Source organism: Dromiciops gliroides, chromosome 5 (assembly GCF_019393635.1).
Source record: "Dromiciops gliroides isolate mDroGli1 chromosome 5, mDroGli1.pri, whole genome shotgun sequence".
Taxonomy (NCBI): domain Eukaryota; kingdom Metazoa; phylum Chordata; class Mammalia; order Microbiotheria; family Microbiotheriidae; genus Dromiciops; species Dromiciops gliroides.
In genome coordinates, this window is record NC_057865.1 from 288,751,810 (window position 1) to 288,775,254 (window position 23,445).

The 23,445-nt window shown below is 47.7% G+C and overlaps 1 protein-coding gene across 11 annotated transcripts in view; it reads right to left on the minus strand.

Moving 5' to 3' along the window:
* The window catches only part of ELFN2 (extracellular leucine rich repeat and fibronectin type III domain containing 2), a 94,554-nt gene that overhangs the window by 62,901 nt on the left and 8,208 nt on the right, over positions 1–23,445 (minus strand). Inside the window, exon 2 of one of the 11 annotated variants that reach the window (XM_043964925.1) lies at positions 9,768–9,810. The exons of 7 other annotated variants lie outside the window; for them this stretch is intronic. The gene's annotated coding sequence lies outside the window, so the exon portion shown is untranslated. Of the gene's footprint in view, positions 1–9,767; positions 9,972–12,532; positions 12,638–12,768; positions 12,797–23,445 lie in introns of those variants that run through there. 3 more of the 11 variants (XM_043964926.1, XM_043964924.1, XM_043964922.1) reach the window with 3 other exon arrangements.

Sequence of the window (23,445 nt, forward strand, 5' to 3'; positions counted from 1 at the left end):
GTCCTAGTCCATCACTCAAGCACCAAGCACAGGGTTGAAAAAATCCAAATGCTATGATGCTAATGCTGACCACCATCTGCCCTTTGCCCTTTGGATCCTTGGTGTTTTGCTCATAGAGAAGGCTTAATAAGCGCCTTTTCATTCACTTACTCACTACTTCTCCAAACTCTAAGAAGGGCAAAGGGAATAGGCTGGAAGTCCATTTGGATTCAGCCTATCCTCCATAAATGCAGCAGTCTTCCTTCTCCTCAATTGGTTCATCCTAATCTTTTTCAATGACAAGGAAGGGCCCACCTCCCTTAGGGAACATACTCTAACCAGGATGGCCCTCCACTCAATGCCTACTCCCACCCTTCTCCAACACTTAAGCTGCACACACCCAGTCACACTGCCCCGGCTCCATGTTTCTGTCTCTTAGACCATATCATCTAGACCTGCTGAGGCTGCTCTTCTCCTCCACTCAAAAGCCTATGATGGCTCCCTCCTGCCGGCAAACAGCCCAATCTCAGGCTTTCCAGACCCCTTGGCCAGCCATTCAGCCTTACCATCTACTTTCTTGTACTCTGGACTTCAGCCAAACAAGACGTCTTGATGTGCCTACACTGGGTTTCCCCACCCTTGTGTCTTTGCTTGTGCTATTTCTCATGGCAGGAATACCCTCCCTGCTCACCCCATTCCCATCCCTGATTACTGCAACTCTTAACCACTTTTTAGAGGCATTAGTATGGGGAACTCCTGAAAGAGGAAACTGCCTTTATACAACAGAGAGCCTTGTCCAGCCCTAGAGAGTTGCCTGGGGCTCTGAGAATCCAGTGGCTTAACCTTAGCCATAGCCAGTATGTCAGAAGTGGAACCTGAACCCAGATCTCAAGAGCTGTTGTGAAGATCTTTTTGCAAACCTTAAAGCAGAATAGGCTCAGCTATATTGCGCAGTGGATAGAGAGACCAGCCTAGAGACAGGAAGATTCCTCTTCATGAGTTCAAATCTGGCCTCAGACACTTCCTAGCTGTGTGACCCTGGTCAAGTCCTTTAACCTTCTCCACTAGAGAAGGAAATGGCAAACCACTCCAATACCTCTGCCAATAAAACCCCAGATGAGGTCACATGACTGAACAACAACAACAACAAAAGTAGTATGGAAATGTTAGCTAGTAGGATCACAAGTATACCATGCAGCCTCTATGTAGCCATCTCTTAAAGCCTAATTCTAATGTCACCTCTTTCAAGAAACCTTCCCTGATGTCCCTCCAACCACATCCAACCATTTTACTGCCCTTCTCCAATTTACTTCTCCCTGTAATAGTGTGTGTGTGTGTGTGTGTGTGTGTGTGTGTATATATATATTACTGCTGTGTCATTCCCCCAGAGATGGAAAGCAATAGAAAGCTCCTTGAGAGCCAGGATTATTTCATTTTTTGTCTGCATAGCCAGTGCTTAATAAATGCATGTTAAAATTGTTTTAACATTTAATTGGGGGGAAGTAAAATATTATAAAAAATAAATGCAGGGGCAGCTAGGTGGCAAAATGGATAAAGTACCAGCCCTGGATTCAGGAGGACCTGAGTTCAAATCCAGCTTCAAACACTTGACACTTACTAGCTGTGTGACCCTGGGCAACTCACTTAACCCTCATTGTCCCGCAAAAAAAAAAAAAAAATGTATGTCGATTAATCTAGCTCCATCAGGGCAGGAATAATGAATTAAGTAAATTATGTATCTCTTTCCCCCAGTGGACCACTCTGTATACAGTAAGTGGGTTGGGGATTTTTTGGGTTTTTTTTTTTTGGTTTTTTGGTCAGGCAATTAAGGTTAAGTGACTTGCCCAAGGTCACACAGCTAGTTAAGTGTCAAGTGTCTGAGGCCGGACTTGAACTCAGGTCCTCCTGAATTCAGGGCCAGTGCTTTATCTACTGCACCACCTAGCTATCCCCTACAGTAAGTGTTTAATAAATGTTTGGGGGCAGCTAGGTGGCGCAGTGGATAGAGCACCGGCCCTGGAGTCAGGAGTACCTGAGTTCAAATCCGGCCTCAGACACTTAACACGTACTAGCTGTGTGACCCTGGGCAAGTCACTTAACCCCAATTGCCTCACTAAAAATTTTTTTTTAATTAAAAAAAAATAAATGTTTGATAAGTTAATTTGACTTCTAGAAGGAGCAATGGGCCCCTCTAATCTCCTGTACTCATTGAGCACAGCATGAGGTCCCTCCCCCCTCAGTAATCCAGTTCCCCACCCCCAATACTTCCCTCCCCATCAAGACCAGGGAGATGATTATTTTCCCCATCATCCATCATACTGGATGCTTCATGAAGTCAGGGCTGCAATTAGACCCTCTTCCATCCTCCTTCCACTCCAAAGAAAAAAGTCAAGATCCCCTCCTTCAAATCATAGGTTAAAGCCCAACTCCTCCAGGAAGCCCATTGAGATTAAGCCCAACTATCACAACTCACATTCCCCATCTAAAGGACTATTCGAATTCTCCTTCTGGTCCCCTCAGGGTCACAAGAGCCCACTCCTCACCACCCTAATACACAGCCTTCTCCCAGGGCAGACTCTTTCCTTCCCTGCATCATTCTCTCCCCCTCCCAATGCTTAGCTCTGAGCTCCGTGAGAGACTGCCTGGTCGACATCCATTTCCCTTCCCCGGGGCCTCAGTGTCATCATCTGTAAAATGGGGGGGGGGGTTGGACTGGACGACTTCAGAGGTCTCTTCCAGTTCTAGGTTTATGATCCCAGATCACTTCGCTTACTTGGGCCTCAGTTTCCTCATTTCAAAACCTGGATTCCACGGCCTCTATGGTGCACAGAGGTATAAACAGACAGACACCAGAGCTAGCCTCTGCTTTTGAAGCTCTCTTTACACACACACACACACACACACACACACACACAAACACCCCTCCAGCAGACCCACTCCCACCCAGCAGCTCAGTGGGGATGAACAACTCCGGGCTGGTCTCCAAGCCTGGTCTGTACCAGGCTTTCCTTGGCTCCCAGGCCTCCCATAAGTCCTGGGGATGAGCCCTGTAGCCAGACGTCCACTCCACCCCCGGTTCCATGAATCCCTGCTCTGTTACCAGCCACAGACCCCCTTTTCTCATCCACAAACAAACAGGGTGTTGAGTGAGGAATTGCCTTGGGTCCTAAACACAACACAAGATCTATTCCCCATGACCCCAGCCCCCCCCCAGGCATTGGCACTGCCCCCTTGGCTAAAGCCCTTTGAGGTAGGTACTCCCCCCACCCCAGGCCTGGGGCAGACGGGAACCCAAAGGAAACTGGACATGGCCTGGGGGAGAGAGGAGTGGTCCTGCAGAATCTACCTCATCCCTGGGGAGGAGGCTTGAGGGTCTCTAGAAGGAAAGAGAGGAGAGGGTAACTAGAGGACTTTCACCTTTCTCTGCCTCAGAGCGGGCCCTACCCAGCCTCCTCCTTTCTCTTCCCTGTTCTTCCTCTCCTTTCCAAAATCTCTCTGCTCTCTTATTTCTGCCCTCTTCTCCTCTGTTTCTATTACCTTTCCCCTCTTTACTTTCCCCATCTTTCCTAATTACTGCCCTTCCTCACTCTTCTCCATTGTTCATCTCTTCTCTCCCTTCTCCCCTTTCCCTTCCCCTTCCTTTCCTCTCCTTCTAACTCACTCTCCCTCAACAAACTGCAATAGTTCCCTATTGCCTTGAAGATCAACTATCGAACACTGCTGTTTCGCATTTTTAGACCAGCACAAGCTGGCCTGCCCCTTCTTACCTTTTCCAGGCTCCTTACACATACTCTGTCTCTGAGATTCAGCCCTGCTGGCCTGGAGGGGCACACATCACTCCGTCTCCATCATCTCTATGCCTTTTCCAAGTCTAGAACATCCTCCCTCCCTGCATACCTCTGCCTCTAAGGAGCTCTGGTTCTCTTCAAGACTCAGCTTTAACATGACCTTCTGCTGAAGCTCTCTCCTGGCCCCCACCCACCCCAGAAGGCAGGGCTCTCCCTCCCATAACCACCTTGTAATGACTTGCTATATACAGGGTGGGCCAAAAGTCACAAAGGGGACTGATGTATTAATAACTTGAAAATTATTTTTCTTTATAGATTTAAATTATAGATGTAAATTCATTTCCTATATCTATATATACTGTATATGATGCTATGACATTATAAATTAAAAACAACAAAATAAAGGAGTTTTTAAATATTGAAACCCCTTTGTGACTTTTGGCCCACCCTATACCATGTGTATATATATATAAATGGGGGGGGGCGGCACTGGGGGTTAAATGACTTGCCCAAGGTCACACAGCTAGTACGTGTCAAGTGTCTGAGGTCAGATTTGAATTCAGGTCCTCCTGAATCCAGGGCCGGTGCTTTATCCACTGTTCCACCTAGCTGCCCCTATGTGTATGTGTGTGTGTGTGTGTGTGTGTGTATATATATATATGTATATATATATATATGTGTGTGTGTGTGTGTATATATGTATATATGTATATATGTGTGTGTATATGTATGTGTATATATATATGTATGTTTATATATGTATATATTTCTAAGTAGCAACATTGGATCCACCATTTGAATGTAAGCCCCTTGAAGGGCTGGATCACACTGTTTCAAATGGGCAAGAATTGTTTCCTTTTTGTCTTTGTACGTCCAGGGCCCGACGTAAAGTAAAAAGGTAATAAATTCTTGCTACCCGACTTGTTCTCCCTTCCTCATCCTCTCTTCCCCTCTTCTTCTCTATTTTTCACATCTACACCTCCTTCCTCTTCCTTTTCATCTGTACCCGAGGCCCCAAAAGATGAAGCCAAAAGCCCAGATCTAGCACTCTTCTCTCTCTCTCTCTCTCTCTCTCTCTCTCTCTCTCTCTCTCTCTCTCTCTCTCTCTCTCTCTCTCTCTCTTTGATTTGGATATAAGCAAGAGAATTGAACAGTTGCTTTTCCCACCCTAGAGAACTGAGTCTCCATCAGCTCCTTCAAATTAGAGGGTATGGCCCTGCTCTTCCAGGAAGTCCACCCACATTAACCCCACAACCACAATCTTCAACTCCTCCTTCCCCAATTAAGTAATTATGATATTTCCAAAACTCTCCTTGTGTTAATTCCCTAGTAGTCCAGCTATTCTGTCCTGTGAAGCTAGAAGCCCCTGAAGAAGAAAACATGGGTATAGGCAGTAGACATAGTGCCAGGCCTGGAGTCAAGAAAAACTGAGTTCAAATCCTGCCTCAGACACTTATTAGCTGTGTGACCCCAGTCAAGTCATATAACTCTGTTTATCTCAATTTCTTCATCTGTAAAATGAGCTGGAGAAGGAAATGGCCAACCACTCCAGTATCTCTGCCAAGAAAACCCCAAATGGGGTCACAGGGATCAGACACGACTGAAATGACTGAACAACAACAACAAAATTCTCTTTATCCTCCATCCATGCTTTGTCCCTTACACTGGGCTCTGCACCTGCTGTGGGTGCTCATGAAGTGTGCCCATCATCAACAAGATCAGAAGATGTTAGGACTAGAAGGGACTTGAGAGAGCATCTTATTCAGCTCCTTCTCCTGGTAATTTTACAAACAGGTAAACTGAGACCCTGACAGAGGTGGGGACTTGCCTGAGATCACACAGCCAGCCATGACAGAACCAGGATTTAAACTCAGATCTTCAGACTCCAAATACAGGGGCCCCTCCATTATTCTGCTCTGCCTTCATCCTTAAAGCATAGAAAGAGTCGACCAATTTGGGAGAGGGGGTAGAGAAGACTTTTCGTCAAAGAGCCAGCCCTCAGGTGGCATCAAATGCCATTCCTTCTAGTTCCTATCCATTCCACAAGTATACCCAGCTCCATGGGGAAGGCAAGGGAGGGTACAGGCCCAGTCTACCCAGAACCATAGCTTTAGATACCAAAGGGATCCTAGAAACAAACCATCAAGTGCAACCAATCCTCTCATTTTACAGATGAGGAAACTGAGGCCGGGAAACATGAAGTCATGAGGCCAGAGGATCCCAGAGGATGGAAGGAACCTGCAGGACCTCTTGTCCAACCTCTTTATTTTACAGATGAGGAAACTGGGAGGGGAGATGACTCACCCAGCTCTACATGGATAGTAAGTTGCACTCAGGATTTGAACCCAGGTCCTTTGGTTCCAAATCCAATACCTTTTCCCCTGTACCATATGCCTCTCATAAGAGGACATGATCACTATTCACAGAACAAGCCAAACAAGGCCACACGTCATGTAGTGTAACAATCCCAGACATAGAATTCAGGTCTGGGCTCCAGCCCCAGGTCTGCCCCTCACTGGCTGAATTCTGCAGTGAGAAAGGACTTCAGATGCCATCTGGTCCAAACCAGCTCCAGCCCAAAAGCCTGCTACAAAATACCCAAAAACTGGTTTACTCTAACTTGAATGAGCCTCGGTCTTCCAATCTGTCAAATGGGAATCATAATCCCTGTCCTGCCTAAGCCCTCACCCAGAATCAGTGAAATAGAATGGAAGTTTCTGGAGACCAAGGACCAACACATACTAGGTGCTTAATCAGTGCTTTTTGTACATATAGTAGGTGCTTAATCAATGATTTTGTGTGTATAGTAGGTGCTTAATCAATGCTTTTCTGCATATAGTAGTAGGTGCTTAATCAATGTTTTTGTGCATACAGTAGGTGCTTAAGCAATGCTTTTGCATACAGTAGGTGCTTAATCAATGGTTTTTGTGTGTATAGTATGTGCTTAATAAATGCTTTTTAATGTAGTAGATTCTTAATAAATGCTTGTAGATGGATTAGTAAGATTTGCCCAGGATAAGCAGGCACAGATGGGTTGCAACCTGACCCCCCCACCCCGCCCCAGGAGGTGCCTCTGAAATCTAGAAGGACTTTTGTGTTTGTCTTTACAAGAGAAGGTGTGTAATAAATGCTTTTTGTTGCTTGATTGACTCACTTCAGAACCCCATGCTAGGTACTAGAAAAAATACAAAGTTTAGTTAGAACATACTCCCTAACTTCATAATCATTCAGCAAGCTCTTATTAAGTACCTATTGTATGTAGGGCATCATTCAAGGCGCTAGGGAGACAGAGTCCACACAAAAACAACTAGGGGAAGGGCACCTTCAAAGAGCTTAAATTCTACTCACAGCCCCATGGCAGACCTAAATATGGACAACTGTGTTAGTTGATTGACTGACTGATGAATGATGTTGTGGGTAAAATTTAAAGGTCTGTACGTAGGACTTCATCATCCATTGTGCATCACAACTCAAAGGATGGGGGGTGGACTGGAAAACTGAGGCCCAGAGTTGGGAGAGCCACCTGCCCTCAGGTAACACAACTGTTTAGTGGCAGAAAACCAGTGCTCTCTCTAACATATTACTGTGTCCACTTAGCTGTGTGACCCTTAACCTCTCTGGGCCTCAGTTTCCTCAGCTATGAAATGGAATAATTACAGGACCTACCTCAAAGACCTATTCAAGAGACGAGGAGATAATCTACAGATTGTAAGAAAAAAAGACTTTTGAAATACCCTGTTTTGTGAAGGGCTTTGTAAACCCCAGAGAACAATATAAAAGTGAGCTATCGTTATTGTTATTACTGAGAGAGAAAGGGCTGGGGAGTGATGGGCAGAGAGAAGGGGGAGGGAGGGATGCCAGTGAAGAAACTGGTTTGTCTTAGTGAAGAATGTTGGGAGACGCGTTGCTGAGTTAGGTCGGGGTCTCTCTCCCTCCCTGGTCACAGAGCAGGTCCTTGGGACCCAGGGGAAGTAGGAAGTGGGGGAGGAGTTCATGGAATAGTGAGGGGGAGTATGTGGAGATGGAGTCAAAAGACCCAGGTTCAAATCCTAGCTCTGTCTAAGGTGTGGCCTTAGATGAGTTTTATTTAAACTCTCTAGGCCTCAGTTTCCTCATCTAGAAAATGAGGTTGGGGGGCAGCTAGGGGACGCAGTGGATAGAGCACTGGCCCTGGAGCCAGTAGGACCTGAGTTCAAATCCGGCCTCAGACACTTAACACTTACTAGCTGTGTGACCCTGGGCAAGTCACTTAACCCCAATTGCCTCACTAAAAAAAAAAAAAAAAAAAAAAAAAAAAAAAGAGGTCGGACTCAATGACTTCCATGGACCCTTCTAGCCTAAATCTAAGATCCTGTGGATCTGGCTGTAGGGAAGAATCTTCCCAAATTGCTATAATGGAGGGGGTGGGAAGCTGGCCTGGCAGAGATGAGAAAGATGGTATTTCTAACAAGGAATGAATAGAAGGGGGGGAGGAAGCCATAGGACCTATCATGAACCGCCCCCCCCCCCCGACCGAAAGCATCAGGAATGAAAGAGATGGTGGAGAGAGGAAAGAAACAGCCTTCACCCACCCCCACGCAGCCCTCATATTGACCGCACAGACTCTGCCTGGGATCGCATCTCTTCCTTTCTGGTAACCATTCCCGCCCCCCCCCCCCGCCCCCCTCCCCCCGGGACTGTAATTTCCCTCTCGATGATAAACACCACCACGGGGACCACATTCCTCTCTGCCAGTGACCACAAACATTGTACGGGAGACACGGCTCTCCACTAAGTAAACAGCTGCCAACACAGTGCCGAGTACCACAGTCTCCCTTCCGTGATGATACCCAAAACCCCTGCTCAAGGACGACAACATCTCCCTCCCCATGGTAACCACCACCACGGAGACCAAATCTCCCTCCACGTGGGGACCAGCAACAACTCTGGAAGTGTCTAAGCATGTCCTGCCGCCCCGCCCTGCCTGGGGCGGGGTCAGGGGGGCATCTTTAATATCTCCCATCCAGGGTCTTCTCCAGCCTTCCAAGGGACCTTGCTCCATATCGCTCCGTTTCTTCCTGGGGAGGGGAAGGAGGGAATCCCCTGTTGTTCCCTGGCAACCCCAAGGAATTCAAATAGAGGGGAAGGGGCTATCAGCATAGCTCCAGCATGGAGGTTTCAGGGGCCAGCCCAGCCTCTTCTTCTCCCCTTCTCCTGAACCCTGAGACCCAGCTCCCCACAAGCCTTAAGCACAGACGTCCCTCGCTGTCTGGCTCTCCCAGCTCCCTCCACCGTCTCCTCTCCCAGCTTGGCCCAGATCCCACCCAGAAGCCCTCTGGAGCAGTCCCCAGGGAGGTTTGGGGAAACAAGGGGATGGAGTCTGGCTTCCCCTCCCTGCAAACCCCACCCACAAGGTCGAGGCCAGAAAGAGGCAGGCTGGGACTCCCCTAGCATCACCCCAAGGCCTCCATCATTGCTTCACACAGAGAAAACTATAGAGGGGGATGAAGGGAGATCCTGGGAGTCCTCCTGTCCGTGTTCAAGCCCAGCACCCAGGTGAGGAAGCAGAATAAGGTCTTCTCTGGTCAACAAATCTCCAACAAACAAGGGTCCGGGGAGTGGGGGAGATAGCCTCCTACTGATGTGCCCACCTACACAGATGGGCATAGATACGCATACACACACAGGGACATGGGCCAAAGATACACACAAAAACATGTAAACCCGGACACAGACACACAGAAACAGACACACGTGCACATAGGCACATGGAGAAACAAATAATGCAACAGAGCAAAGCAGGTGCACACACACACAATGCAGGCACAAGCAACATGCAGAGAGAGACAGACACATAACCTGTGCACATGGGCAGACGACAACTCACATACACACAGAGGCACATGGAAACACACACATGTGGAAACACTAAAGACAAGCAGATGCCCTGGAATATGCACACACACACAGCCGCCTACAAACCACTGAAGAAGGACAGTCTCCCTCCCCCAAGCTCCTTACCCCCAGGAACAGGGATCCCGGGTTTCAGAGTGAGCAGAATAGCCTGAAAGGGAAGAAAGGACAGAGGGGTAGGAGGAAGGAAGGAAGGATGGAGGTTCTCGCCTCTGCTCTGAGCCTCTACATCTAGGCGGCAGCAGTGTCCCTGGCCAGTGTCCCGGCCTTATTCCAACAGAGAGCCAAGGGCTCCCTCACCCAAGTCTTCTCCTTCTGTGAGGGAAGGGGTGGGGGAGGTGGGGGAGAGGGAGAGAAGAAGGGAGGGGGGAGGGAGATGCTGGAGTCTTGAAGGGTACACTCACTTCTTTCTTAGGTTTCCAATGGCAACGGAATATACCACAAATGAATATCCATGTGGGGGGGGCTGGCAAGGGGGGGAGGAGATGTAGAGATAGAGGGAGGGTGAGAGAGAGAGAGTGAAGAGAGATAGGAGAGGGATGGAAGGAGGAAAAGTGAGAGAGATCAGGAGAGATACAGAGAAGAAAAGAGATAAAGAGGTGGAGGGAAGGAGAGAGAGTGAGACAGGAGACAGATGGAGAGAAGAGACAGAGGTAGGAAAAAATAAAGGGAGAGGAAAAGAGGGCAAAAGATAGAGGGAAAGAGATGGAGGGAGAGAAAGAGATGGAGAAGAGATGAAGGGAGAAAGGTAGATGGGGGAAAGATAAAGGGAGAAAAAGAGGGAAAGAAAGGGGAAGAGATGGAAGAAGAGAGAAAGAGACAGGAAAGAGGTGAGGAGAAGTATGGAGAGATGTAGCGATTAGGAGAAATGGAGAGGGAAGAGAGGCAGAGATGGGGTAAAGATGGATGGGAGGGAAGAGAAGGAGAGAGAGATGGAGGGAAAGGAATAAAGGGAGAGAGATATGGGAGAAAAGAAAGGCAGAGGGAGAGAGTTGATGAAGAGATAAAGGTAGAGAGACAGAAACGAAGGGAAAGGAAAGGAGAAGCAGAGAGAGAACTAGGCCTGGGGTTTGGGAACAGGAGAAGGGAGCAAAGCCAAGCCCCGGGGCAGCTGCTGAGTGCCTGGGGATGCTCTTGGGAGATGCTCACCTTCACCAGAAGAACTGATGAAGGAGGAAGAGAAAGATGGACTTTGGGAAATTCATCTCCAGAATAAAGGAGGTATAAACGGCCCCCTAGCACCAAGGCCAAGAGGCAACCCCAGTGTGAGCTGGCAGTCCCCTGACATGCTGGCATCTCATTGCTAAGGAAGATAGAAACCCTGGAGACCCAGGGAATGCCCAACTGTGGGAACAGAGGAAGGACAGGGACGCACACAGATATATACACATATCTATATATGTGCACCGAAACCTTGCCATGCCTCCCCCCTCATGTCTTTTTTTCTGTCTCTGTTGCTCTGTAGCTCTCTCTCTCTCTCTCTCTCTCTCTCTCTCTCTCTCTCTTTGTGTGTCTCTGTGTGTGTGTGTGTCTCTCTCTCTGTCTCTGTCTCTTTCACACACACACATACACACACACACAAACACAGCAGTCTCTGTTCCTCATCTCTGGTCACACTCACACCAAACAGTAACACCCAGAAATCCTCGTAACCTGCCCTCAGCAAACTCCCTCCAGAGCCCCTCCTTGTCCTTCCTACAGAAACATCCATGGGCACACGTGCACACGCATAGATGTCCACTCTCTTACTCAGGCTTCTGCCAGAACTTCTCACAAACACTACCATGAGGAAACAGCAGCTACAGAGCACACACATGCACGCCTATAACTCTGCCCTGCCCCCAGGCCCCAGGCACACCCTTCCTACACCTGCCCCCACCTGTGTTTTATACACACACACACCCCTTTCCTCTCTGCCACCCCCCCAATATGCCCCCCCAGTGCCCAGGCTCCAGCATAGTCCCAGATGGAGCCCACAAAGCTTCCCCTAGCTTTCTTCCCTCTCCACCCCCTCCCCCAACTCCAAAGGATCCAGGCACAAGCTGTCACACCTCAGATCTTTCTCCATCATTCACAACATGTGTACCCCACCCCCAGCACCACCCTGGCAGAACTTCAATGTATCCCTTCCCTCCTCCCTCACAGTGAGTGAAATCCGGGACTGAGAAGAAAGCTTGGGAGCCGGCTGTCCCTAGAGACACAGCAGGCCGACGCACTAACCTACTGACCACCACCGTGACTGGAAAGGGAGAATGCCTCAGGGCACCAGCACCCACAGAGACACACACCAGCACAGAAGCATCCCGGCATTGATTCTCCACAAATACAGGCACATAAACACACGTCAGGACAGACACATGCCATGCCACTATATACCTGGCACTCACACACACCTCAGCACATTACACCCTTCAACACATAGAAACAAAACACATGCACACTAAAGCACTAACACAGAGACACATTCCAATGCATACACACACCCTAGCCCAGATGCATGCTCCTGTACATATATACACACACTTCAACGTGCACACAGACCATTACATGCACACACCTTAACACAGGCACACATTCCTCCTTCCACACCAGTATGTGCACATGCCTTCGCACAGGCACAGTCTCCTACACAGACACACACACACACACACACACACACACCTTAACACACTTCAGTGCATGCACAAACCCAAGACTGACACACATTGTTTCCACATGGACAGCCTCCTGCCCCAAACACATACACACCTGCCCAAGCCCAGAGGTAGAGGCTCTGACACACACGCCCCCACCACCAACCCACACATTCTCCCCACCCTACTCCACCCTCCAGCCTCCCTCTCCAAGAACTTTGCAAGGAAACCATTCTCCACCTGCACGTTGGGTCCCAGCCTCCCCCAGCCAGCCCTGCACAGCTGGCCGCCAGCATCCGTCTGCTCCTGGTCCATGCTAGTCTCCATCCCTCCAGTGGCGTCCCGCTCCATCCTCCCTAACATACACACACACAAACACACACGCACACCCGCGGGCACACACTGCAGCCCAGCGGCCAAAGAGGCAATGCGCGCACACACACACACAGCCCATCACACACGACAAGGGAACCTACCAGCCAACACCCTGATCCTGATTTTCACCACGGCCTCCCTCCTCCCTTACTGGGCCAGGAGACAGAGAGATGCTTTGCATGCAAAGGGAACTAGGAATCAGCCAATAGTCCTCACTGGCCCAGAGAACAGCATTTGGGGCAGGTGAGGAGGGGAAGGGGAGGGGGATACTGGGGGGTAAGGGACCAAAGGGAGCTAGAAGCCTGGACTCCCCCAATACCAGGGCCAGAGAAGATGAGTGGGGTCTAACAGGAAAGAAGGGTTTCTGATGCCTTCCTGGGGGATGGAAGGAGACCCAGACCATGCTCCAATCTGGAAGCCTAAGAGCTCCCAGGAAAATGTGGGTACCAAAGGGGCAAAGAAAGAAAGGCACCCTCGGGCCCGTTAGTAATGAAGGGGCATGGCAGAGGCTGGAGGAGGCATAGGTGGGAAGGTGTTTGCCATGATCCAGGCATGTGCATCCCATGTACGAGGGAGGGGGCCCCCAGGCCCTCAGCACTGGCCTGGAAGTGAGTGACTCAGGGGCTGGGTGCAGGGCTGGGGCGGGGATGGCGCTGGGCCTGTGGGTGGGGGGCTTTGTTTGAGAGAACATGATGATTACAGTAATAACAGTAATGCAGCCTTCCTGTGGTGCCCTCAGCGCATGAAAGCCTTCGTGGAGAAGTGACTTGTTGTTCCCGAGCCTACCCCCAACCGCCCCCACCCTGCTCCAGGGCCGCAGACACATGGCCTCATTCAGCTCCATGGGTACCTCTAAACAGGAACCTGAGGGGTTTGGAGGGAGGAGGAGGAGCGGGAACACCGGCTGTGTGACCTTGGGCAATCTCTTCCCCTCTCTCTGTGCCTCAGTTCCCCCTTCTGAAAAATGATCGGATTGGCCTCAATGATTTCAAAGGTGACTTCTAGCTTTAAATCTATGACCTCGAGATCCCTGTGTACACACTAGTTCTACTCCAACCTCCCTGGCAAACATACCCTAATGCCCACACATATACACACATGCACACATGTACACAAACATTGCATGCATGTACACACACACATTGGGAAGAGTTCTACACTTAGAGGCAGGAGATCTGGGTTCAAGTCTTATCTTGGTCACTGACTAGCTGTGAGGACAACAGTCAGTTACTTCCCCTTTCTTATCTCTAGTTCTATAAAAGGCGCATAATACCACGGGTATGCTCTCCAGCCCAGGGTTTTGTGAACCTTATGACATCACATAATTGAACATTAGCATAGGAACACCAGCAAGGCAGGTGTTGGGTCATTTTTTAGTCCTTGAATACTTTTAAGTGAAGCATAGCTCCTGTTCATAGTGGGACTAATCAGTGCTTGTTGAACAGACAAGCGGATGGATGAATGAATGAATGAATGAATGAATGAATGAATGAATGAATGAATGAATGAATGAATGAATGAATGTATGAATGCATCATGAATGCATGAATGAATGAATACATTATACACATTCCCTCTTCCATGTCTTCTCACATTTGGGTGCATCCCTGCATACTCCTGTGCATGGACACAGACCTCAGAGCTGCAATGGCTCTCCTCAGTCACCGCTCTTCCCCCACCCACCCACCCATATGCATCTTCCATATACCTTAAGCCAGGAGGTTTCCATCTCTGAAATTCCTTTCTACCTTTTCCATCCTGCCAAACTGTAGTAGTTCCAATATGTATGGAGTTTTAAGTTTTGCAAAGGCACATTCCAAAGGTCTCTTCCTCCCTGAAGCTGGCCCTAATCTCCTTCTTCTGCCCCAGACAAATCAATCAATCGACAATTATTTATTAAGCACCTACTATATGTCAGGCATTGTGCTGGGCCCTAGAGATACCAGCATAAAAACTTAAACAATGCCTAATCATAGGAAACTTCCATTCTAGTGGACCTGGAACTCTTGATTTGAAATTGTCCATTTACCCCATCTATCGAGGACACAGCAACCCACCCCCTGCACAAATGCATATGCTTGGCAGGGAGCCCCTGAGGCCCAAGACTAACTATGCCTTCTTTCTCATCTCCAAAGAGCCAGGCATAGAGCTGGACATGCAGGAGACCCAATAGCTACTTGCGTAATTAGTGAATAAAATACCCCACAATCCATTTTATCCTCAGCTGCTAAAGTTGTGTGACCGTAGCCAAATCACTCCCTTTTCTGGACCCCAGTCTTTTTTCTTTGCAGGTCAATGAGAGTTAAGTGACTTGCCCGGAGTCACCCAGCTAGTAAGTGTCAAGTGTCTGAAGCCAGATTTGAACTCAGGTCCTCTTGAATCCAGGGCCAGCGCTTTATCTACTGTGCTATCTAGCTACCCCTGGACCCTAGTCTTTTCTGCCAAATGAAAGCATTGGACCAGAGGACCCTTCTAGCTTTAACATTTTGCGATTCAGGGAGATAGAGTGAGGTGAGGACTAGGACTCAAGTCACATATCTATGATATGAACAGGTTCATCAAAATGGCCTGGGTGTACTAATTCTTTACCATGACCAGCACACACCAAAGTTCATGGATATATATGTACAGCCCCATGGCTTCACAACTAGACCAGTTTCCTACCCACTCACCACCTACACCCCCACCTACCTACACTGCCCCATATTATTGTTGCCGTTAGTTTTATTTTTGCTGAAGGACTGGGCACCTTCCTCCATACTCAGGTTCTGCAAAACATCTTTTTTACATTACAGACGATTCATTAATAATAAAAGAAAAAGGAGGTAGAGAAAGAGGAAAGGAATGAGGGGGAGAGGAGGAGGGTAAAAATGGGGACAAGAGAAAGGAAAGGGAAATGAAAATGAAAGCAGTAGTGGAAGAAGAGAAAATAAGGGAATACAGAAAAAACGGCAAGAAGAATGGGGGATAAAAAGGAGGAGGGAGAAGAGAGGTGGGATCACAGGAGGAGAAGGGAAGAAGAGGATGGAGGCAGTGAAGAGAAGGATAAAAGGGGGAAGTAAGCTGAAAGAAAAGATAAAGGTAAAGAGAAGAGGAAGGGGGGCAGCTAGGTGGTGCAGTGGATAAAGCACCAGCCCTGGATTCAGGACTACCTGAGTTCAAATCTGGCCTCAGACACTTGACACTTACTAACTGTGTGACCCTGGGCAAGTCACTTAACCCCCATTGTCCTGCAAAAGAGAGAGAGAGAGAGAGAGAGAGAGAGAGAGAGAGAGAGAGAGAGAGAGAGAGAGAGAGAGAGAGAGAGAGAAAATGAAGGACAGAAGAAAAGGGGAAAGGGGAAGTACAGATAGGAAGGATGAAGAGGGGAATGGAAAAGGAAAGAGGAGAAAGGATTCAAGAGAAAAATGATGAAGAAAGATAAAGGGAACAGAGACAGAAGATAAGGATGTTTGGGGCATAGGATAATGAAGGAGAAAAAGAGAAGAGGAAGGAGAGGTGAGAGAGGATGGGCAGGCAGGAGGAGAGAAGGAAGGAAGATGCGAGTTGAGAGTGGAAGGGAGAAAAAACACACATATACAACCACTCCCCCAGAGACTGAGACAGGCACGAAGAAGAAATGGGCATATGGAGAGGCAGAGAGACAGGGAGGCAGGAAGGGCCAGAGAGGGACAGACAGATGAACTATGACTGGAACAACCTCACACCTTGGAAGAATTCAGTATGGGGAAAGAGCTGGTGCCCTCCCCCAGCCAGTCACCCAAAGACTGCTCCAGCCTTCTGTCCCTCTGATTCCCAACAGGAAGTCTCTGTTCTATCCCAACTGCTTACCCAAGTTTGTTACCATATCTTCAAGGCCATCTCCCTGCCCAGAAGCCTCAGCTACTCTTCTCCACCTATCTACTGTCTCCTTGGCCTTCAAGGCCCGGCTTCAATCTCAACTCTTCCAGCAAGCCTTCCCAGATCTGACCTTCCCCAGCTGGAACACAGCTGACGACTTCAGCTTCCTCTGCCTTCTTCATGTATGTGCAAGCCTTCCCTCCCTGGAGAGAATTTGGAAGTACAGCAGATGCTTTAGCCTAATGTTCTTCAGGTCTTCCCTCACCCCCACCCCCACCCATAGCATTTCACACCTGCTGAGCAGCCAAGAGGCCCATCTCCAGTAAACACTTGCTTATAAACACCTACACCCACAAACACAGGCAGATTTGTGCACATACTCAAACACACCACATGCGAAGAGGACTTAATTCTCTCTGTTTGGGATACACACTGCCCTGATTGGTGAGTCCTTTGTGTCACCCGATGCATATAGTTTATTACCCTAGAATTTGGAGTTTACCACACACTGGCATCTTGGGGAGACAAAGAAAAAAGCTGTCCCTGGCCTCTATCTGCTTACCTTCTTTTGAAGAAGACATAAAAAACAAGACATATAGAAGATAAAAAGCATAGGTGAAAGGTGATCTCAGAGGGAAGGTGCTAGCAGCTGGGAGTTGGAAGGGGAAAGGTCTTCTGTGGAAGAGGGAGTTTGAGCCCGTTTGGGGAGAATGGGGAGAAAGGAGTCTTGAAGGAAGCCAGGCTTCTAAGATTCAAAGGTGGTAGGAAAGGCATTACAGGCATAGGGGACAGCCAGTGCAAAGGCATGGAGATGGTAAATAGAGTGTCATGTGTGGGGAAAAGTAAGAAAACCTTTGTAACTAGGTCATAGCTTACACCAAAGGGAGTAGTGCCTGACAAGGAAGGAAGGGGTCAGATGGTAACATTTTAAATGATAAACCAAGGACTTGATATTTTATTATGGAGGTAATAATGAATCACTAGTCTTTATTGCTTGGAGTGGTGGGGTGGGATGAGAAATCCCCTTGGCAGTTGAATGGAGAATGGCTTGGAGTAAGGAGAGACTTGAGGCAAAGACCAGTTAGAAGCCTGTTGCTTCCAATTGTCCAGTTGAGAGGAGATAGAGGCCTGCACTAGGTTGTGGCTATGAGTAGAGTAAGAGAAGGAGACAGACTTGAGAGACCCTACAGTAATGGAAATGACTAAAGTTAGCCATTGGTTTTATATGAGGAGTGAATGTGAGAAGTTAAGGATGATAATGAGACTGCAGGTTTGGGTAACTAGGAGGTTAGTGGTGACATCAGCAATCACTGGAAAAAAAAAAAAGAAGGTAATGAGTTCTGCTTTGAACCTTTTGAGCTGAAGATGACTACAGGACATTCAATTTAAGATGTCTAATGGCAAGCGGGACTGAAGCTCAGGAGAGAGATTGGAGCTGGATATTTAGATCTGGGATTTAATTGCATGGAGATGCGTGTAGACCCCATGGGAAAGGATAAGCTAGTATGAAGGGAAAAGAGAAGACCCACCCCCCCAGGACTGAGCCATCTCTCCATCTCTCCAGACCAAAATGTCCTTGCTGGACCACCACACTCTATATAAATTATCTCTCTCATTCAAATGTAAATTCCTGGAGGAAAGGGCCTCTCTTTCTTTTATATGTCTATCTCTAGTGCTTAACACAGTGCCTGACACACAGTAAGCATTTAAATGATTTTTTATTCATTCATTCTAACCTCCTTTCTCTTTTCTTTCTAGACCATCCCTCATCCAAGCAATGAGAATCATTGTTCTTAAAGACGTTCTATCACTCCTGCACTCAAAAGTCTTCAATGGCTCCCTATTACCCATGGAGTAAAGTTCAGATTCCTCTACCTGATATCCAAGATCCTCCAAAGTAGGCATCTGATTTTCCCAGAATGTCCTCCTATAACAACCCTTATTCACAGTCTCCATTCCTACCCAAACATTCCCTCATACACACCTTCCATTTCCTGTAGATTTTAGCTGAGGGCAGAGTGGTCTAGCCTCCAAATACTGAGGTGGGTTTTCCTGAGACCCATCAATTCAGTTCAAAAAGTCAAATTAAAAAAATATTAAGTTCCATATGTATGTATATCTGTGTACATGTATGTGCATACGCATATACATATACATACACATACAGTCACTTGTATACAAAGAGGCAGTCGGGGAGTGTGTTTCCAAACTTAAATGAGCTGTGGTCCTCATGTAATTGTCTACCAACACTGACAATTTTACTATATATTATTACACAGTCATACAATCAACTAATCCACAAGCATTAATTTGGTACCTACTATTTGCCTGACTCTGTGATAGGTGCTGGATTTCCATTGGTACAGAGAGTTTTCCTACCAGGAGCAATGAAATTATAGATCTGTATCACACCCATTAAAGAAGCACCCTGGCCCAGAGAAGGTCAGGCTGGGAGTCAGGAAGCCCAGGGTTCAAATCCCACTTCCGACACCTACCAGCTTTGTTACTCTGGGCAAATTCTTTCCCTTCCCAGTGGGGAATATGCCTCTCTGCTATAAATTAGCACGAGTGGAGAAAATGTCTACACTGGAAGTTTCCCAAAACTGATGAAACCCCAAAAGGTTGGGGGGTAGTAAGGAATGGAGAATTACCCCCCAAAAAGTGCTTTGTTAAGCCAGAGAAAGAGATATCTTTACTAATCAAGGGGAATCAGAGGTTTCTTGGAAAAGGAACTAGTGGAGCTAACTAGGCCTTATATAATAGATGGGAAAGAATTCCTTTCAATTTCCCACATGTGAATCACTCCTGTTGAAAGCGGAGGGACATACAATGTTTACATAAGGCATGGTCCCTGCCTTCATGAAGCTTACAATCTAGCAAGAGAATAAAATACAAAATTGGTTATCACATTAGGCACAAGGTAAAAATCTAAGAGATACTTTTGGTCCGGCTGGAACAGAAAGCCCAGTGCCGCCGCCCCCCCCCAACCCTGACTTTGCCCCAATAATCTCAGTGTCAGAGACAGTCTCCCCTTCCAGGGCCATTGATTGGGTCCAGGCTGCTGTCTCAGGGAAGGAGAGCTCTCATGCTACCTCCAAACCCTGCCCTCCTCTTACTGAGCTTCCCCTCCCCAGCCTCAGAACTGAGGTGGGAGGCCAGGATCTCCAAGGTCTTAAGGGGAAGTGGGGAAGCTGCCCCTTGGCGCATGCGTGGGTAGGGAGGAGGGAACTACTTCTGCTGCCCTGGATAATATCCCCATTAATAACTCCGCCTCTGCTCAGGGGCTAATTGAGCCATGGAGAATGTTAATTTAATCGTGAATTCAGGCAGAGACAGTGGGAGAGCTGCAGGATTAAGTTAACCTTATGGACTATTAATACAGCTCCTGAAGGGGCCCCCACCTATCAAGGAGAATGAGGCCCCAGTCATGGGTTTCCAGACCCACCCACCCCCCCCACCCTCAGCAGCCTTGGCCATGGGGTAGTGAGTGGTTAGAGAGAAGATGGCTGGGCAGCCACTAGGGGAATTATGCCTGCAGCAGGCAAGGGAAAAAGTCCAGGAATCCCTAATGGGACAGGACACAGGGGCATCATAGCAGCCCAGATCCAGAACTGGAAGTGAACTTAGAAGTCCTGAAGTCCAACCCCCACATCCATTTCACAGATAAAGAAACTGATGCCCAGAGAGTTTAAGTGAATTTCCCAAGGTCACACAGTTTGTAAATGACAGAACAGGTTGATCTGAGAACTACTTACCACCTGTCTTAACCTTGACACGTCCCTACCTCCTTCTAAACCTGTTTCCTCCCCTGTTAAAGGGGAAGATCACCACTCACTCCATCCTACTCCACAAGATATAAAGAGTAGAAAGAAAGTGCTGCTACTATTTTCACTTTTGTTGTTGCTTTTCTGTTGTTGCTCTTCTTTATTCTTTCTTGCGTTTTTTTCCTTTTGTTCTGATTAATGTGAAAATGTTTAACGTGATAGTAATGTATAACCTATATTAAATTGCTTGCTGGTCTCAGGAAGGGGGAGGGAAGGGAGGGTGGGAGGAAAATTTGGAATTCAAAAAATATCTTTACATGGAATTGAGAAAAATTTAAAATAAAAATATTTTTTTAAAAAATGCTGCGACAAGCAGGAAGACCTGGGCAGGGACTTGGTCTGCCAAGGGTGGGGGACCTGATGGAGGGGAGATGTGTCCCCTGAACCCTCACTAAGCTGCAACATGCAGTGAGGGAGGAGGGCAGGTGGCATATGGCAGCAAGAGCTCACGTCTCTGGCAGCTCTGGGATGTCGCCTCGCACCTCCGCGGGTGCCAGGGAAATACAGCTCTCTCTGTCCTGCCTCCCCCACTGCTCAGCCACCCCTTGGAGAAGCACAGGCTGCTAGTGTGGGAAGTGCTCATTGCAACCTGCCATTTTACAGAGGAGGAAACTGAGGCTTAGAGAGAGTTTCCCTCTTGGAGGTGCTGAAAAACAAGAAACCCTCCCACTTGGGCACTACTCCAGCCTTCTTCTATCCTCTTCAGGAAAGGAAGTATGGATGATAAGATCAGAGGAGCCCAGATTTAGAGCACCAAGTTCAGCCCCTTCATTTTACAGGGAAGGAAACTGAGTCACACACCTTGAAGCAAAGGGAACTCATGAAAGGGAGATGCTCAGAAGTAGACAGCTCCCATTCTCCCTACCACCTACTCAATGATAAGAATGAAGCCAAGGCCAGCCCAGAAGGACTGGGCCATCTGCAGGGTAGGCCCAGTGTCTGCCATATAATGGGTGCTTTTATTAATAAATGCTTGTCGGCATGACTTGATAGGGGTTGGAGAGAGCTCAGAAAAAGGCAAACGTTAGAGCCAGAAGAGGCTTTAAAACAGGTTTTTAAAATGATGCACCTACACACACACACACACACATGCTAGATTTTCATGGAGTCCATGAACTTAAGTGGGAAAAAAAAATACATCTTTATTTTCATTAACCTTTAACTGAAATTTAGCATTTCCTTTAGTTATGAACATAGGCAACAAGGCACGATTGTATTCATTTTCACCAGACTGCTAGAGGGGGCCATGGCATACACACACAAAGGTGGGACGTCAGACTTGGAAGGGAACCTAGAATATGGAGTATCAGAACTAGGAGAAAACTTAGACAATTGAATGCCAGAGCCAGGAGGAGCCTCAAGAACGTGGAATATCTGTCAGTGCTTGGAAGGGACCTCAACAGCCATCTGATCCAACTTCCTCATTTTACAGATGAGGAAACGAATGCCCAAGAGTGCTAAGTGCTTCCCCCCCCCCCCCCGCCCCGCAGCTCACCCAGTTAACAAGTAACAGGGTCTGATTTTGAATGAGAGTCCTATGCTTGCAAATCCAGTGTTTTTCCAGCATGTTTCTCCTCCTACTAGACTGAAGGCCCCCTGAGGTCAGGGGTTGCTTCATCTCATTGTCTCCAATGCTGAGCACAAGTAGAGTATGCGTGTCCTCCAGACCAAGCCTTGTAAATTCACATCTAAGGCTGTATCAACATGGTCCAATTCACAGGGTGGGTGTCAGGCTCAAAGGAGATGCTATAGGGGAGTACTTTCTGTGCCAATTGGGGCTCTTACTACTGGCATAAACTCCAAGTCTAGTGTCAGCATCTGGGTTCTGGCTGGGCTCCCTAAGCTGATTCTGATGGTACCTTACTCCATTAAGCCCCAGTAGGGACAGGGAATGAGAATGGGTGTGAGATTGCCCCGGTCAAGGGTATCTCCTTCTTTTACCAGTGCTGGTCTCTGAAACTTGGAATCATAGAGAATAGTCTGGAGCATTGAGAGTTTGTGAAGTTTGTCTAAGGTAACACTGACACTGTCAGAGACAGAACCTGAAGCTGGTCTTCATGGGTCGCAAGCCGGCTCTCTCCACTGTGCCACACTGCCTCAGTAAAGTCTTTTACCTTTTACCCAAGCCCTGTCTCAATGACCATAGGGATGACGTGGCAGAAAAGCTAGGCATGGGCTGGTGGCAGTGCTAGGAAGACAGAAAAGGGGAGATGCCAATAGCTGAGGGAGATGGCCAGCCCAAGGAATGCAGGGTAGATGATGCAGAAGAGGAAGGCTAGACCTGGCCAGTTCCCTTTCCTGCCCAGGATCCCATTTTTCTCCAAAATGTCTGGTGTCCATTCTGGCCCATCCTTTTCATCCTCGTGCCACCCATAAGTCTAAGCAGCCTTTCATATGTCACCCCGATCCTGGGTGATCTTCTACATGTGCATGTAGGTTGTGTTACTCCCCTGCTCAAAGACCTTCAGTCATTCCTTGTCCCTTTTGGATAAAATAAACATTTCTCAGCCTGGTACTCATAACCCGGCTTCATACTACTTTCACAAGACTTCTCTTATGAGCCTCTCCACATTCTCTACGTTCTAGTCAAACTGGACTAGTTGTCATTTCCCCATCATTTTCCCACCTCTGCACCTTTGATCACACTGTTCCTTCCACATAGAATGCCTTCCTCCCATCTCCACTTGTTGAATACTACCTATTTGCAGAATGTTGTCCATGGGGTCAGATGCATTCACTTGGTGAGTCAACTTGACTTAACTGCTTTGCTTTGTGTATCGGGAAATGACTGTTTTGTTTTGCTTTGCTCTGAAGACAAAAATTGTATGTGCCTTTAAAGACATAAATCTTATTAAAAGAAATTCTACTCATCTTTCAAGGTCCAGCATGGTTGACACTTTCTCTGGGATGTCTTCCTTCGTGCTCCCAATTAGAAGTCATCTCTCCATCCTCAGAGTTCCCCAAATCTTTTGTTTATTCCTTTCTTAAGGTTCTTATGTAATACATTAGTGACAATATAATTCTGCCTACTAGAATATAAATTCCCAAAAGAAAAGAGACCATTCATTTCATCTCTAAATTCTCCCAACAACCAGCCCTGACCTGGGCACGAAG